We start from the raw sequence: 18,116 nt of genomic DNA, 5'->3' as shown, positions 1-18,116 counted from the left end.
GCACTTCATTAACTGTGGCACCACACAGGGGTTATGTAACTGCGAGCATAACTCTGTAAAGTTTATAAACATAACAGAGAACGTTCTCACGGGCGTCCGAGGCCAGGCCGCATGCGTCGCTTCCTGGAGGTCACCCAGAGTTCCTCCTGCAGAGGCGGCTCGCCCTTCAGCGGCGAGGGGAGGTGGCCTGGCTGCCCGCGCTGGCGGTCCCAGCCCTAACCCCTCCGAGCGACCGGGCGCCGCGGCCCTGGACTCCTGCCGGCACGTCGCCAGAGGAAGATGGATTGCCTCTTAATAAGGTTTCTCGTCAGTTTGACCAACCTCGGGTTTTTTTTTTTTTTTTTCCCAGTCCCTGGGTTCTTAGCACTTGACCCCCACAATGTGGCATTCCTTAAAGCTCCGGCCGACAAGAGCATACTTTGAGGGGCTTGGGGGATAGCGCTCAGTGGTAGAGTGTAGGCTTAGTGTGCGCAAGGTCCTGGGTTCAGTCCCCAGGACCTCCGTATAAAGTTAAAAATAAAAAAATGACCAGACCATGGAGTCCCTTAGAGGGCGGGATTTTTAGTTGCTGCTGTGCTAAGAATCTCAGACCCACAGGTCCAAGAGCGCCCCCTGGACACAGGCGGGGCGGCCTCACTCCTGGCCTCACGTGAGGCTTAGAGAATTCCCACGAAGCCCAGCGTGCCTCGCCGTTCGGCAGAGTGGGGACGAGCTCAGGGTGCTCCCGAATTGTGCCTCCCTGCGTTCTTAGCCTCCTTCAGCCAGGCACGCCTACACAGACAGGGTTTTAAGGACCTAAGACGCAGAGGCCACCCGGGAATTCGTCTCTGGGATCAGCCCTCCCAGAGCCTTGCGGTCAGAACTCCGTACCCTGGATCGTAGTCTTGACCATAGCAAGTTTTTGACTTTGTTATCACGTGGTCCTAAGAGATGAGACATGAGAGCGTGGTGGATGAGCCTGTGTGTCCGCGCATTATGCCTTGATGGGCAGAAGTCCTCGCCCTTTATCAGGATAGGGCCCTAGGACAGGACCACCGCCACATTGTAGGGTGATTGTATCACATGAGGCTGCAACTCTTTGGTGTTATGTTTCGAAGTCATTATTTGAACCAGAGTAGATTCAGCAATAACTTGTGTTTATGGAACTTGACTGGGTTCCCTCCTTAACTCCATCGTCTCAATTCTTGGCTCACTAGGAGTGGCTTTTTCTCCCCTCAATTTCTGTGCTATGTTATGGAACATATAAAAATATGTTCCTCTTTCAAATCTCTGTTTCCCTCTTAGTGTGATTTTATAGACCATTTTTAGACGCGCGCGCACACACACACAAATCACTCTCTACCTCTCTTTGTCCAAATCTATCTGGGCTGCGGATAACCATGTTTGACTGAAAGGACACGGCTCATTCTTCTGCCAGCCTTCACCCAGCTCTCAAAATGGAGAACTTGCTTAATTAAAGAACTCACCCTGCCTGAGATCCTGTGGGAAAATTTCTTCCAGAAAGAACGTGGGATCCGAGGAGTCAAGGATTTTGGCAGTAGTCAGACTGGAGTTTAAATCCGGGATCTGGCATTTAATTACGGGGTGGCCCTGGGCAAGTTAGTTACTTAATCCTTCATGCTTCAATTTCCTCATCAATAAAAATGCAGGTCATAAGAATTACTTGACTTAAGGATTTAGCAAGTTATGTCTAATAATACCTAGTAGTGGCTGGCATGCAGTAAGTACTTAATAAGTAATAGTGAGGGTTTGGAGGGCCATTCCTGAGATTAAAAAAAAAAGCTCCCAGACTTTATTTCCTATATAATGATATTTTTGTTGGTGTCTAATTTATTTTATTCTTTTTTACAACAAAAGTACCTTTGCTAACTTACCACCACTTCCCCTCTTCTTTCCTGTGCCCATCTATGCAGACCAGACAGTTTAAGTTCACATGTGATTTAAGAAGAGACTTCCAGCCATAGGCATCTCCCCTGCCACCCCGTCCTCCACCCACCGCTACTGCTCCAAATTAGAACCACACCAAAGAAACTCTCCTTTGGTTTTCACCTCCACACCTATCCAGACCCACATGCAAGCTGAAGCTATTTTGCTCTCAATGTGGTACAGACACATAAACTCTGAAGAGAGCACTGAGACATATATATTTTTAATGAAAGAGTATTTCATTGTCACGGGACATGAAGGAAAAGATGACCAACTTCAGATTTCTCTTTAATGACTTTCTAAGTGACAGCTGCTCCTTCTGATGGTCAACACTGCAGCTGTGGCCCCGGCACCATTGTGCTATTAGCCTATGGCAAAATAAAAATCCCAATTAAAATGCAAACTTTTGAAAGTGTCAGTAGGCAGAAAAGCCACTTAGAAGAAAAAAAAAATCAGCAAGAATGCTTTTAAGAGTAGGGTTCAATGTTGTGTCTTTAGCAGCTTTCTCCCCATAAAGCTTTTGATAACAGAACCTTGAACCAAAAAAACCATGATGCTTAAAGTAAAACTTGCTCGACACGGAAGCAAACAGTTTGAGAGCTTTTTTTTCTTTTTTTTTTTTTACATCTATGCCATCATCTAAAATATTACAAGCAGTCCCACAGGGAAGCAGTGAGAGTCGTGGTTGTAACACTGAGGCTAGGTGTATCCATTCTTCTTTCACTCAACAAGTGCTTTCGAGCACCTGCTCTCTGCAAAGCTGTAAGAGAGGTCCTGCTGTGCACAGATAAAGAAAATGGTCACGGTTCTTGCCTGCACGAGCTTAGAACTGCAGAGTCAGAGAATAAATCATCAGCAAACAAGTAAAATGCAATGACATACCCAGGTCTACGTATGCATGCACTTAGACACGTACAATGACAAATGCCACCAAGGAGACAAGTTGGTGAGACCGTGACTGTCTGGGCAACATCCTGAGATCAGGTGTTCCAAGGAGGCCTCTCTGAGGAGGGGCAGGACTGCAAAATGAGGGGTCAGCCTTGGGGAGATTCGGGGAACAGAGCTCTAGGTAGAGGGAAAACCAAGAGCTAAGGCTTTGAGGCGGAACAGACTCGGTGTGCAAACAGACAGCAAAGAAGGGGACGGGGCATTCTGACAGATCTGACTGCAAGTCTTGGCTTGGCTGTGTGTTATCTGAGCAATCTATTTTGGGGAAGTGAATTTTATGGATAGCGTGTGAACTAGAGTCAGCCTAACAGGGTTCACTTGGCGTCACCACTTACCAGATGTGTATCCTTTAACTCATTACTTAGCCATTCTGTTCTTCAATTTCCTTCTCTATAAATGGGGACAATAGTACCTACTTGAGTGGGTTGTTGTGAAGATTACATAGGATTAAGTGTAAACATGTAGAGTAGGACTTGTCATGTAGAAAGCATGTAATAAGTGTTAAGTATTCCTCATCTTATTATTATTCCTTATATTGTTATTAGTATTAATTACTAAATCTCTCTGACCCTCAGAGGGTTGCAGTTTCCCCACTATTTGGAAGTGTATTTCACAGAGTCCCTGGGAAACCTTCCATAGACTGAAATACTGTAAAGCGAAGAAGCGATTACCTTAGGACACATCTCGAAAGGATACACAAAACAAGTGCAGGCAAAGCGCAGGTGCTCATGGGTGCAGCTCAGAGCCGTGCGGCTTGACGGTGAGACGCTGAGGGTCCTTCCTGGGGGAGGAGCTTGGGGCGCCGTTCCCGCTACTCAGGGCGCGTGCTGCCTGTATCCCGGCTCGACGCAAACCCGACGCTGAACACTATTTTCGTTTTTTTCTCCTGTTTTCATAAAAGCAAAAATCCTCTTCAGAATCAGTTGGTGAAAGCAGGTACCAATGTAGGCCTTCCATAGAAGTGAAGTGGCTTAAAGCAAACTTTCACAATCAGGGGGGTACCTGTCATACTAAAAATGAACCCCACCTTGCAGTGTTCCATGGAAGACTGTGTGTGATGCTGTGTGTACAATTCTTAGCACACATTGCTCAGCACATATCACTCAATGCTCTGGTAGCTTTCATACTGTTGTTTTTTTTAAATTAATAGTAGCATTGGTTATAAGTTAAAACTAGTATCAAATCTATGTTTTCTAAATTGAACTCAAAATATTCTTAGGGTATCGAAATGTTTTTAGAACTGAGCTTTAGCCAACATCTGATTTGAATCCATTTTCTATACATAAAAAAGCGTGTTTGTTTCACTCCAGTTTGTATGTCCATCCTCACTTGTCTCCCGTAAATGCTCTTGACCACTCAGGAACCTCGATGCACAGCTAAGTGTGCCTACCGGTGTCCGTCGTGTTGCCTTATTAATTCTCTTTCCTCTTGGCCTCGGCAGGGGACAGAGAGAACACAGAGTTACGTATTGCCCATCTCCAAACGTCCCACGATCTCCATCTCATCAATGTGTGCCACACATGAGGGAGAGAAGGGGTCATGGGTGCAGGGCAAGGAGCTGGAGTTTTTACCACCATCGGCCACCCATCTGGCCATTTGTGTAGAACATTTAGTGAGGTATGGAAGGTTCTGGAAATAATTTCAAACAAAGGGAGGAAGGGAGGGAAGAAAAAAGGAATCCAAGGTGAAGGCAGTAGGCGTAGACACACTGTGCTCAATCAGAACCAGGCTCAGAGAGAGCTGTGGAAATTGTCAGAGCACAAGACCTCTCATGTGTACATTAAACGGAAACCAGTCCACAGACCAAACGACAGCCGTGTGGCACATCTGACGGAAATACAGTGCCCTCCATCCTTGAGCTGTCATTCTATTCCTGTTTGATTCCATTTTCACGTGAGTCTGTTTGTCAGCAACCTTAAGGCTTGGTCTCTGCAATGCAAAAACCAAGATAAATACATGTATATGAGTATTTGTCCATGTGTATGCACAGATTCTATTTAAGTCAATTTAATTGAAATTCCTCTTTTGCACTGTGATAGACGTAGTTAACAGTTGACCAAACAGGAATTTTCCCTTTTCTCAACTGTTTTGCTTTGACATCAATGCTCTGCATGTATTTGATAAAAGAAGGAACTGAGGCCCCTCTGGAATGACATGAGGAGGCACAGAAGTCAGGGTTGGGCTGTGGATTTTTAAGCAGTGGATTCCCTATGGCTGAAATGCTCGCATATGTTTCAGGATTTGTGGCTTTTCAGGATTAAAGTTATTTGAAAATATATTTCTAGGATGCTTTAATGAAACTCTACAAGTCCCTGATTCTAAGACACACTTACTGGTTATTTCTTTCCTTTTAAATAAAGCAAGTGGATACTTACAATTTCTTTCCTGAGGACTCATACATTAACTCTCTCATCAGTGTCATGAAAGGAGCTCTGGAACTGAAGTCAGAAAACCCCAACTTCAGCTGACTATCCCTACTGACCTTGGACAAGTTGCTTAAACACTCGAAATGTTTGTCTCACTATATACAGTCGGAGAGTTGAGCTACATGATCTCCAAGTTTACTTCCATCCTTGAAGATTTAAGCCTTCCATTGTAATCAATTCTATGTGTTCTCTCAGTTATTATGGCCTGAATTTTGATGATGTACGTATTTCTAGGTCTTGAATAGAGGTTAACTCTTGTGAATTGAGGGGTTCTGTGAATGCAGTTCTTTTTGTAATGAACATCGTTGTCACATCAAGTGTGAGTCAGACCCAAACCTCAACTTTTCACTAACTACTGCTGACTGCTTTCAGTCCGTGTGTGTGTGTGTGTGTGAGTGCATGGCACACCTGTGTTCAGCACATCCTAACTGAGAATGTGATCATTTCAGGGTACGATTCCCTTAAAGGGGGTCTAGGGCAGGGGTTATGAACCTCCACCACCTCCTGTCACTATGACTGTACTTGGGGAGATGTCTTTAGGTTACAAATTGTCAAAAGAAAAAAATAGGAAACAGTTCAGTGTCTTTTTTTCCTTTTTCTTCTAACTACCCCACCGAATTTAAGTTCTCTCTTTGTAATTTGAAGTGAAAAGTACGTGGAGAAGGAGACTCAGACCCTCTCTTATACTAAAGCATTGCGTTTATACCACAAAGATTTTCACATTTTCTCCACTTAAGGATGACATGTGCATACTGAAGCTGTTTTCCTTCTGTTTTTTAACCCTCTTTCTGCTGGCGCGGGAGGTCAGGATTTAATAAGTGTGCCATCAAGTTCATTTAGTAAGAAATGTGGAGAATTGGCAACAGCTGAACAATATTCTTTATCAGCGTGCCGGGGAAGGAGAGGCTGTCTGCCGAGCATTCTTTTCATACTTGGTGGCTCTAAAAGTAGCCAGTTAATTAGATTCCATGGTTACTGCTATTGTAATATCTGCTTATTTGAAGTGCAAAGATAATCATCAATTGTACACTCTTGACTACGCTATTAATGGCTCTAATACCCACACTGTGTTTACACTTTGCATGGTAACGAACGCTTAGCTATTGTGGTTTTTAACATGTAGTAATTCAGTGAATTCTGTCTCTACGTAATGCCCTTGCCATTTCGTCCTGCAGTATTAAGTGTTGTTTTTCCTGCGAGTCTTGAAATGTGGGGCATTATGTATGAGTTATGCTAATTTGTTAGGGCAATGAATACATTAATTTCATTAGTAAATGGCCTCAAAGCAATAATTACCAGTGTAGGTGTGTCAGAAGCGATCATGTTCAGTTTTGCCAGTTAATTATTAAGATTTTGTTCTGAGGGGCCCAGATTTGACATCCAGCTTTAATTTAGCCATAAATAAAACCCTGAAACGTGTAGGGATGAAGAAATGAAGCCAAGAATATGTTTTATACTTACGTACTTCCACTTTTTGTCCAATTGTGACTGCCAATTAAATGCCAAAATAATTAGTGTCAGAGATATAAAGTTTTAGTATACCTCCCCCCACCGAAAAGCACTTTTTGTTAAAAATAGCAATTGTATCTTCTTGATATCCTTCTTTGCCTTTCATAGCTGGGTTTTAAATTATCCACAAAACAGTATGTAACTTGCTCAGAAGAACTCCATTTAAAATTGTTGTCTGCAGCTCCTCTTTAAAGCTAAAGTCACTGTATTTTTTTTAAATAAATGGAATTTTCCTCTAATGGATTAATTGGCTCCCCGAGCTTGCTATATGGTTATACCACTTAAAGCCATTTGCTGCTAAGCAGTAATGGTAGAACTTATATTCCAGTATTAATTTCCACAAAAATGTGACATTCTTTTTATAATCATACACCTGTTGGAACCATTTATTGCATCTCCGTTTGCTAAAACGATGTGTGAAGGTCATTTAAAACTAAGCCATCACTCGGGCTGTTTATGGACTCTTGGAATGCTAACCCGTTCTCAGAGTCCTGGTGTTCTACTCTAATGGGAAAATAATACTCTCCAAAATTTTTGGAGGAAGGGAATACTGTGGAGTTTGAGAAGCAGATGACACATATGTGTAAAGAAAGGACATGTGAGCCGTAACAGAGAAAAGGACAAATCAAACACGGGATAAGAGGAAGGAAGAGGAAGCCATCGCAGAAGCCAATGCAGGGAAGGAGCTGGAAGAGAGCTTACTGCTAGCAGGGTGTAATAAGCCAAAAAAGCTTGGGTCGCTTCTGCAAGTGACTGTTGTCGAGGCAAATACAGACAATAACCCTAAACAGAGTAGTTGCCGTGATGAGGATGGAGCCGGCCAGCTAGGAGGTTGATTCTCTTCCCGATTCTTCCAGTCTCCTAGGGAAACAGCTGATGGTTCATTTCTCCTGTCCAACTGTCCGTACGGTGACTCTGCCATTGCAGCCTCTAGCTTCTACTTGCCTTTAGCTTTGGCTGCATAACAATTAAAAAATATTTAATGATGTTTCTAGACTTCAGTCAGACCCTTGAAATCTGAACCTGGGATGCCATGTGCAACAAACCATCCTACTCTCAGGATTTAGAAGACCAAAGCAAGGTTTCATTTACCTGGATGGACGACCAACATTGAATGCTATTATTGGTTTTCACAGATCACAGCAGTTTGGACAAAGATTATACAGTCAGTTTAGTGATGGTGATCCTCAGTGTTAAGGGTTGTTTTAAAAAGATCTTTTCCCTCCCCCTTAAATTAACACAGGAGTTCAGACATCAGAATTGATTCTGATTTAGACTCAAAGTCTAGAAATCATGTAAAGATACTCAATTAATATGAATTTACTTAGACTGGGATCACTGGTAGGAATTTTGACCTCTTTAACTGTTGCTCACATTTGAAACATAGTTTACAGGCAGGAATGGCTGTTTTGTGAAATCTCCACAGACAAAGTTAGAGCTCAAGGAACACTCTTCTGATTGAAGACATTAAGTTAAGATGTAAGGCTTTACTTTCCTATTTAGGGGACAGGTTGGGGCATTCAATTTGAGTCACAGAGTAAAGATGAAGAACCGGGGCCTCTGCATTGCCCAGTGCCAGAGCTGCCGCATTCACATCATATTCTGAATGAAAGCCAACACCAGGAATTGTGCAGTGCACATCCTATGCACCCATATATGGCAACCCTATTAAAGATTCAGGTTTAAGAGTGAGGAAGATCTGGATTTGCCAAGGCTCTGCCATTTACTCCCTGCATTACCATGAACAAATCACACAACCTTCCTGAGCCAGTCTTCTCCTCTGTAAAATGGCAATAATAAAGTATTACCTGCTTCATAAAGGTGTCATGAAGCTTAAATGAACTTATACGTGTCTGCAAGCCTGTCACATGGCAAGAACCCAATACTAATTTTCATTATTATTTCCATTAGCAGTGGTATCATTTTTAGTAAGTGATAGTATCTGAGGACCATAAAAGCTGAAGTCCAAACGTGAAGGCACACCCTCTCTAATCCAGCTCCGGATGACAGATCGATACAAGGGCCACTGCTGATCTTAACACAGCTGCAGATTGTCAGATGCAGGGGTCTGTTCAGCTTAATGGCCTGCTGGAGAGATTTGAAATAGTCACCTAGCTCCCTAAATATCTTTCAGTTGTTTGCCAATGTTCTTTTGCTTTCATTTTCTCTCTCTCTCTCTCTCTCTTTTTTTTTTTTTTTTCCTTTTCCTTCCATCTTCCACCACTCTCCCTGCTCCCTCGGTTACAGCCACATTTGCCAAATCAGTCACAGTCCTGCAGTGCCCCTATTTGTCCCTATGTCCTCAACGCACATGTGAGCACTTAGTCCTGACCTGTGCTGGAAACCCTACACTGTGAAGATGGAGCCAGCTGATTTTAAGAAGAAATACCCAAAAGGGATTAAACTCTAAATATTATTCCCTGAAAACTCTTTCTTCTAGCATGTCGCAAGGTACTTGCAACTGTTACTACAAATTTTAAGTGCTGTAATGTACCATCAGTTGTGCTAAGTCTCTACATAATTTTATTATTTAATAATCACTGACTTATAACTATAAATATTATTGTTCCTTTAGGGCTGATAAAACCGAGATTTGGAGAGAGTTTGAGTTGCTTGCCCACATATAGCTGGTTAAGTACTGAAATATTTACTTAAGCCCAGATATGACTCCAAAGCCCATTCTCTTAACCACTACCTTTTACTCCTTTTCCACTACGTTTATAGATTCTTCAGGTTTGAGTCAAATGCTTCATCCAACATCATTTAAACGTAAACCCTGGCCCTTGGCATAGATAGAATTTGACCACCAGGCGTAACCTTTTTCACATTATTTCTCAGAATATTGACCCTGGTCCTCCTTTTTCTTCTTTTTTTAACCCCCCCACCTTTTTTTTTTCTCTGCGTGTAAGCATAGCATTAATGTGGAAAACGAATCTCCAAGCTAATGGTACAAAGATGGTGGGGTGATCCACACGGTTGGGAGACACGCTTATCTGCTGCACATTCTTTTTGTCATCTGGGGTTTATCTTCTAATACTAGCAGGCTCTGTTTTTAAGCACCGAGGAAATAGGATGATGCTAGCGGGTAGATCCCAGAAGATACCAAAAGATCCATTCAGTTAATATCGTTGTACTAAAGACAGATGCTTTCCGGCAGCTACCTCCTTTCAGGGAGTTCGGTGGCTGCCAATACGTGGGCTCCGGGCCCCTGGGAGACAGCAGAGTTAATGGCAGAGGTGAGGGATGCTGAAACCACAGGTTATCTCAAGTAGTAGTATATTTCACACAGACACATTTATTATGTTTCAGTGTATCTTCAAAGGTCTAGAAAGGCGACTGGGACTAATAACACAAATTTTAAAACACATATGTGGAGAATCATGAGACTTCGTAACAAAATTAAATGGTTTTCCCAAAAGAAAAGATGGAAAACCATTTAACACCATATTCTAGCCTCAAGAAGTTTTAAACTTATGCAGAACAGAAATACAGGTATCAAAGGGTATGCTATCTCTCTTTAGTGAAAGAATGTGCACATTGATTCCTCAAAGCCCTGAAACAAATGGTAGACCTCTACAGCTTTGTGTAGGAGGACTAGGTCGGGTCTGTAGGAAAATGAAAAACAAGGAAGGAGAGTAGGTGGTTTTTAACATTCATCCTGCAATTTCTGCTGATGCCACTGCCCTGCTACGTCAGCTACCTTGAATTTAGTGAAGGGAAAGATAAGAGAGCCCCAGAATCAAACCAAGTCACATGAAAAGGAAGGTGCAACCGAAGTTGTCGTCTTCATGCTTTACCAGCACGTGCTCTCTTAGCAGCTGCTTGCTGTCTGTGGTGCCTTAGGCAATGCCCTTCAAAGGGCAGAGCTAGAGAGAGCCGGACCCAGGGACTGAGGGTCCAGTGGGCATCTCTTGCCTATTAGACCCTGGAAACACAGCTTGGTTTCAGAAGAGAAACCCCTAGTGCCTTGCACAGACAAACCACTTTATCTCAGATTTGTCTGCCTCCCAATATCCTCTTTCTCTGGCATCTCCCAGGTGACTGTCTTCTGCCATCATTTTTGAAAACGATCCCAACCCCTGAAGCATCAGACATGGCTGGGCAGCCAAGGCCTGCCTAAGCACAGTACCATCTCCCAGATTCCAGGAGGAGAGCCGTCTGTCCTACCAGGATTGCCACATTCCCTTCACAGAGATCTCCAAGCTGTTGTGGCCTGCCGATCTCTGCCATGTGGGAACCTGCCCCCTGGGGAGGCAGCAGGGTTGTCTTTCTGGCCATCCACACACCACAGTTGGGCAATGTTTTGCTCATGGGGCTAGAAGATGAATCTAGAACTTGTTCAACAGTTTGTCTCTCTGCTCAGTCACTTGGATCTAGGTGAAATCCGAGCTTCCGAATTTTAAATTAATATTTATGGCACAATGTAATACACACTTAGTGATGTAAAGAAGCTGATTGAAAGATGTGGTTTGCACATAAGCCCACCAGAAACTCATTTACTAACAGAATCCAACCCTAAGTAAAACAAACAGCTTTGCTCTCTACTGGCATTTTATAACCACCTTCAGGGAAAGGTGGAGAGGGGAATTGGGTTTCCATGTGGATTTAATTCAAGAGCTTCCCGAGAAAGTGCTTGAAGGCAATGCGGTAGTGAGCCAACTTTCTTCTGTTAAGTCACAAAAAAATAGATTGTACCAAATAGAGGGATCACGCACAGCTGCAAAGAGGAAATTTAGAATTATCATCATACCAGTATCAGAAGGTCCTTTATGTTTATGGCTTCATAAAAGTTCACAGTTAGAGTATTTGCTGCCAACTAATAAAAAAGTAATGAAAAATTTTGCAGATTTCTGTGTGGAGACAGCAGTTACCCAATCCCCAAATCCTGATGCATTCGTATATTCAAAATATTTAAAAGGCAAAAAAACACCCAAGGATTTATTTGTGATCCCTTGAAAGGCATGCGTCTTCACCTCATTAAGAGATGAGAAACATCCCTCTTGCTGGGGTGCACATCAGTACGTGTTTGAAGATAAATTCTGATTCCTTTATTGCCCAAACATTCAAAAAAACTATAATTAAGCAATGCCCCTCCAGGGTGGATGCTGAGAGGTAAAAATGAAGGCCCTGTCCCTTCAACGTCCCTTGACGTGTGTCATTACCCAGGGACCCCCTGGTTTCCGTGTCTTTTTGTGATTATAAAGGAGCTCTCTTTTACATTTATTTTTCTAATGAATTCTAACAAGAGGGCTTTTGTATTTATTGTACTAAACACATCCATCCATTTGTGGAAAAAATATTCCCTATTGGAAAGGTAAAAGGAAGCTAAATCAAAAGTGCTCGAAAATATTTTTTCTGCTATTTTTGGTGCTGAGTTTTTTCCCCCCAGTGTATTTTTAATACGAAAGTGCAGACACCTTCTGTGTATTTCATAAGTTTCTCCGCGTCTCCGTTCCTGTTCACATCAGTCTCTCAGCCCTGCGCCATCCGCTGGCCGGGTCTGTCGGCTAAGCTGCAGCCTCGAACAGATTGCCCTTAGCCTTTCCTTTTCATTAGAGAGCACAAAGCAGGAGGCGGTGGGGGAGGAAGGAATTAAAACTGGAGGTGTTTCGAGTGTCTGTACTATATTATGCCACTATATGAAAAAGTCATATAGTTGAAAATGAAAGGTGAAGTCTGGTGCTTGTGATCGGGCATTAAAATTCATTGCTGTGCGCAGCTCATAAAAATCTGTATATAAATGTTGCTGTTACTATTTATGAATAATAATTGTATGATAATGCTTCCTCTTTAGTTAATTATTTGTGTGGAGGCCTAAGTACCGTTAGCTATTATTATTATTTATAAAATCTGGCCAGTTTATTGAGTGCTATGTGCCAGTCTCAACATCCTTTACATATATTATCTCAGTTAATCTTCCCAATAACGAAAATATATACATACACATGAGTTAGGGTTGGGGACGTCCCCTGAGTCATAGAGCTGGTGAGTAATGAGGAGAGTCCCGTCCAGGTCAGTCAGATCGAGAGCCCGATATCTGAAAACAGCTCACTCTATAAATCATCGCCATCCCAAGACCCACGTTAAATAAGTAACGAAAGGGGAGCCTTTTCCAGCTGAAGAAATCAAGACTGAAAGAAAACAATTAACTTATAAATGTCACATAGTTATCCAGCAATGGACCAGGGAAAAGAAAGCAGATGTTTCTGAACACAGCTCACTGCCTTGCCGGCACAACCACGCCGTCTGAACTCTTCCTGATGAGACTTTTCTGGGGAGTGGCTGTTAACATTGGAAAGCTTCAACGATCGTGATGGAAGCCTAGATTAGCACCAATTGCATTTTTTTATTAACAAAAATAGAAGCTTACCCATGAGAGCCACTGCCTGGGAGGTATGAAAGAAATACCCAGACAGAGGATCAAAATAAAACAAAGTCAATTTAAAAGCCCTCCTCTTGCCGTAAATTCAGTGTGCTGGAGGCCAGATCAGACCCCCGTGTGCAGACGAAGCAGAGTGCACCTCTTGTTTGACACAGATGTTTTTCTCTCCTTTGACAACTACTTTTTTTTGGGGGGTGGGGGGGTAAGAGGATTCTATTGCATATAAAATGGAAATGCTACCAGGTTGGAGTTTTGGCAAATTTTCAGTGCTTTTGTACATTCTTTTTTCAGGGAGCATGTGAATCAAGTAGAAACAGAACCAACCACACACACACACACACACACACTCCCAAAACAGATGAAACATAAAAAGCTCTCTTGAGCACCCCTCCTGGTCCCCACCCCGCTGTCTGCATCCTGTCCTGCGGAGACAGATTTCAGGAGCGCAAACCACCCAAGTACCCTTGGACCGGCCCATTGTTCTGATGTTGCAAGCATGTCATTTTTCACCCACGCACAGTTGCCAAGCACCAGCAAGATGCCCTGGTACAAAACCCACACCCACACCCAGCTCTGTCTGCAGCCGCCCTGTGTGTCCCCTCGGTCCCGGCCTTTCCATCATCCCGCGTGGAACTGCCTGGAGCTGTTTGTTGAACTGCTTCGTGTTACTCCTTGACTGAGAGAGAGACAAATGTTCCATATTATCTTTAATTTCCATAAAATTGTTTTAATCTTTGCTTTATAATAAATGTATAATGGTGCCCTCAGGGGATCTCTGTTTTGTATTTTAGGTGTCTCCAGTGGAGTTATGTGCAAGATGGAACTGCTCAGCGCTTGCCTTTCACCCAAAGGACTCGAAAGATAACTTTGAAACAAAAGATTCCTCTGGGAACCATCCACAAGCATAAAATGGAGAATTTCCTTTCCCCCCCGAATATGACTCCATTCAGCCTCCCCATCCTGGGGACATGGTTATTAGCCAAACCAGATCAGGAACGTGAGCAGTGGGGAACGAAAGATAGTTGCCCTCTTTCTGACTGTCCCAGCTTTTGGTTTGATCTTTATGTGTGTGTGTGTGTGTGTGTGTGTGTGTGTGTGTTTGTGCATGTATACATCATTATAAATATAAAATATATAAACATCATCGTAAAATGTAATTAATTAGCTAAACTGAAAGCCTTCCCCAGTGTGTCCATTTTAAAATTTTTTAGCTCCAATGGTTCTTTAATAGACCAGCTTGATGAGAAAGGAGAAGGGGAGGGGGCGGGAATGGGGGCCGTCCCATGAATACATTTTTGACATTTTGTTTATTATCATTTTATCTAGGCCAGTGGTAAATGGATGGACTTGTCAGCAGAAATCTCTCGGTGAAGTAAATAAAGAATCTTAATAGGCAAGGAGACTAGAACTAACGGCAAATTGCTCACAAGGATCTAATTTATTGGTTTCTTTTTCACTGGGATTCTGTTCTGGATTCTGGCTTTGCCAGAAGAAACAGCTGAAGGATGACATGAGTCCATACGCCAAGAAAGTGCTCTATCTGGGAGAAAGCGGGGAAATGCAGAGATGCTCGGCGTGGCCTCCCCTCCAGCTTCTTCTGAAACTTCTCCGCCTTGTTACTGTCCCGGTGTCTCTCTGCAAAGCTAACACCTAGAAGGTCGCCTCTATTTTTATTTTCTGGTCTCTGTTAATAAGCCTAGGCTGCATTCATGAAAGGAAAATATTGAATGTGGCCACACCAGTTACAATATTATGGCTATTTGGGTTTAAGCATAATAAAGAGACCAACAAAGGCTTCTCAGTTATTAATATTTTTTCAGGTTAAAAGGCAGCAATAAATCATAAAAAGCGTTTCCAAGCAGTAGCACTTTTATAGAAAATTGCTTGCTATTTAAACAAAATATTTGCTCTTCATCTCAGAAAAATATGTGGATGCTTCTGAACAAGGAGCTCTTTTCCCTACTCTCGGCCTCCTCTAATTAGCCCCATCTTACTTGAAAAAAAAAATTTCTTTTTTGATTTGCTTGCCTGGATCACGGCAAAATGTGGGGCTCAAGTTTGCTTTGGCCAAATGGGCAGCCCCTTCGTTAGTAGCCTGTGTTTTTCTGTGGAGTGTAAGGCCCTGAATTTAAATATCTATCTTTCTGTGTCCATTCTTCTGAGAGGGCTGAAGGTCCGTGGGTAGCTCTTTTCTGGGCATGGATAAGACAGGGTAAACAGAGAGGGAGTTTGGAGCCCATAGACATGGGTAGGGATTTCTCTCCCCCCTCGTCAACAGAGCATCTCCTTCACTTAGGCACTTAGGAAGATCTGTCTCCTACAAGCTCCAAGCCCAGAGGCCTGCTCAGCCTGGGGCCCCTTATCTCCAAAAGTTGGCTTATTTACATCTTTGGCAGGAGCTGGGAAGAGAAGGTCACACAGACGTTAGGCTGTCTTTCTTCCGTCCTGGGTTAGACTTGCAGGTGAACAGAAAGCGGCGGACATCCTAGACTCCCGCCTGGTGCTCATTCAGCCTTCTCCAGTTCATCACAGTCTCTTATAGAAGCCAGCGAGTCTGACGGCCGACGCCTCAACATCCACGTGGCTCAGGATGGTTTATTGTGTATTCACTTACACTGGAAAGAAAACGTAATCATGAATCCCTGTTTACATATTTCCTCTGGCCAAAAATAACTGTGTCAGTGGCTGATGGGATCAGGACCATAGGTGAAAAACAAGCTAACCCACCTTCTTCTAGCCAGTCGCAGTGCCGATTTCATATTCTGAATCAGACATTTTTTTTCTCTCCCTCTTGAAAATAAGTTCCTAAAAAGAGTTCCTGGCATTCCAAGTAATGATTGTAAATCTACCAAGTTAATTTATGAACCAATAAAGTCCTGTCAAGTCTCCTTCTCATCTTCTCGAAAACAGGTCTGCAGAGAGGAGGAAAAAAAAAAAAAGACCAACTAGTTACTAAGGAAATATATTCTTGCTTCTCATATATTCCTCTTAAGCCTTGCTTTGGAGTCAGCTTCTGCGCACGGAGGAATATGGAAATCCCTACAAATACAGAAGGCATTTGGGGTGATAATGGTCTACATTGTTAGATAGTGAGGCTTTAAGGAAATTAACAATAAATGCATCGTTATTATATTCAAACTGCCATCAGATTAAATTCAAAACTCTAAATGAAAAGCTGAGGCATTCGGTTCCTTGGGCACAGAACATAAACTCAAGGCTGTTACAAGGAGACAGTATTTAAGGTGCCCTCCGCCTTTTCTCCTTAGTAAACACCTTGTAAATTTGTCTGAAATTTCCAAATTTTCCACTAATTGAGTGAGGCTCCTTGCCTGTTCATTTGCGTTTTGGTGTGAAAATAAATCAAATCGTAACACACAAAAAGCTGCTCTCTCAAGCCACATTTCATAACGTGATTTCATCAGATGGTCTTAATTTTCTGCATGACATTATCTTTCCAGCTGACTAAGACTGGGCTGTGATATTTGCATACTCAAGACAGACCATGTAGCTTAACTATGTTTCTGCTTATGTGGGAATTTGGGACTTTTTTTTTTTTACTTTGAGGAATCAAACAAATAAACTTTCCAAAAATAAAAATACAAATATTTCCTCTACTCTTTGAGAGACTTCTTGCCTTAATGAAGGAAACATTCTGAGCTTTTTAGAATAGTGCTGTGGCATCCGAATCCGTTGTCTCAGTGTACGTGAGGTGTCCAGACTTCTTGGTCTTTGAAGTCCAGACCAATTAATCAAGGAGACTTGACGATTTCATTTGGCTAGTTTCCACATAATTGTAAAGGTGCAAAAAGAGGGAAGTGTTTTTATAGATGGAGAGATTTGATATTTTAAACCTTGGAATGCAGACAAAATTGATCATTAACCTTGGAGTTGGAATGCCTAGCTCTTGGCTTCCCTGCTTGTCAGCTGGGCAGGTCACCTAGCTCTGTGTCAGTGTCTCCTAATATACAGACTCCCTTTTCATCAAACACACATTTCTTGAATGCCTACAACATACAAGGTACTACAGACTTGAAAATAGCCATTAATTAGTCTAGAATTATAGAAGACTAAAATTGGAAGGGAATTTAAGTCCAGTCTGGAGATGAATGAAATGAGACCAAGTTGGGTCTATGACCCATTCGGGATACGACACAGTGGAAGTGGTGGGGAAGAACTGGAAGTCAGTTTTCCTGCTCTGAATTCCATTCTTTTCCTAACACTCATCTCCCATGCCTCTCTTACAATGTTCATAACAAGATAAGAAGACTGTGAAGATATTATCATTTCTTGGAGAAAAAGATAATCATCTCCTTCTTAATGTATTGAAGTTCAATCAATAAAAACTGTTCTTTTGTTTATTTGTTCGTTCCTTTGTTTGTTTGGTTGGTTGGCTCTCTATCTTTTTACCTTAGTGAAAAGACAGGCAGTGTACAGGACTGTTTCTGATAAGCATAAATCCTATCAGAGTCATGGCATAGTAGGTACGTAATAAGAATTGTGGTTACGGCACATTGAATTGAAAATGTTCTTTTCAAGGTCACCAGTGACTTCCATGTTTCCAAGTCCACTGATGCATTTTCCTTCCTCTCTCGTTAACATCTGACATAGCCGAGTACCCTCTCCTTGAAGGATATTCTTCAAGTGGCTGCCAGGACACCATTGGATGGAGCTTCTCTCTCACTGGCCCTGCCTTCTCCACCTCCTTTTCTAATCCTCTTCTCTTTCTTACCATTGACCATATAGTTCTACAAGCTCACCCCTCAGAGCTTATCCCTTCCTTCTACACTCACTCCCACTGGGAGCTCATCCGGTCAGCCCCACAGCCTTGAGCGCCATCTGCACACTGCCAGTATCCTAGTACGTATCTTCAGACCTAACCTCTCCTCTGATCTTTAGGTTATAAGTCAGCCTGCCTATACATTATC

The 18,116-nt window shown here is 42.6% G+C and overlaps 1 long non-coding RNA gene across 1 annotated transcript; it reads left to right on the top strand.

Annotated features, from left to right (window-relative positions):
* The first annotated feature begins 22 nt into the window (after positions 1–22).
* LOC116668131 lies at positions 23–14,987 on the top strand. The gene is made up of 2 exons (XR_004325205.1): positions 23–299; positions 13,983–14,987. It is a non-coding gene; the product is annotated as an uncharacterized LOC116668131 (long non-coding RNA).
* The last annotated feature ends 3,129 nt before the right edge of the window (positions 14,988–18,116 follow it).

The sequence above is a fragment of the Camelus ferus genome, chromosome 13, assembly GCF_009834535.1.
Source record: "Camelus ferus isolate YT-003-E chromosome 13, BCGSAC_Cfer_1.0, whole genome shotgun sequence".
Lineage (NCBI taxonomy): Eukaryota > Metazoa > Chordata > Mammalia > Artiodactyla > Camelidae > Camelus > Camelus ferus.
The sequence above is the reverse complement of the archived record's forward strand: the minus strand, read 5'-3'. Positions and strand labels throughout refer to the sequence as shown.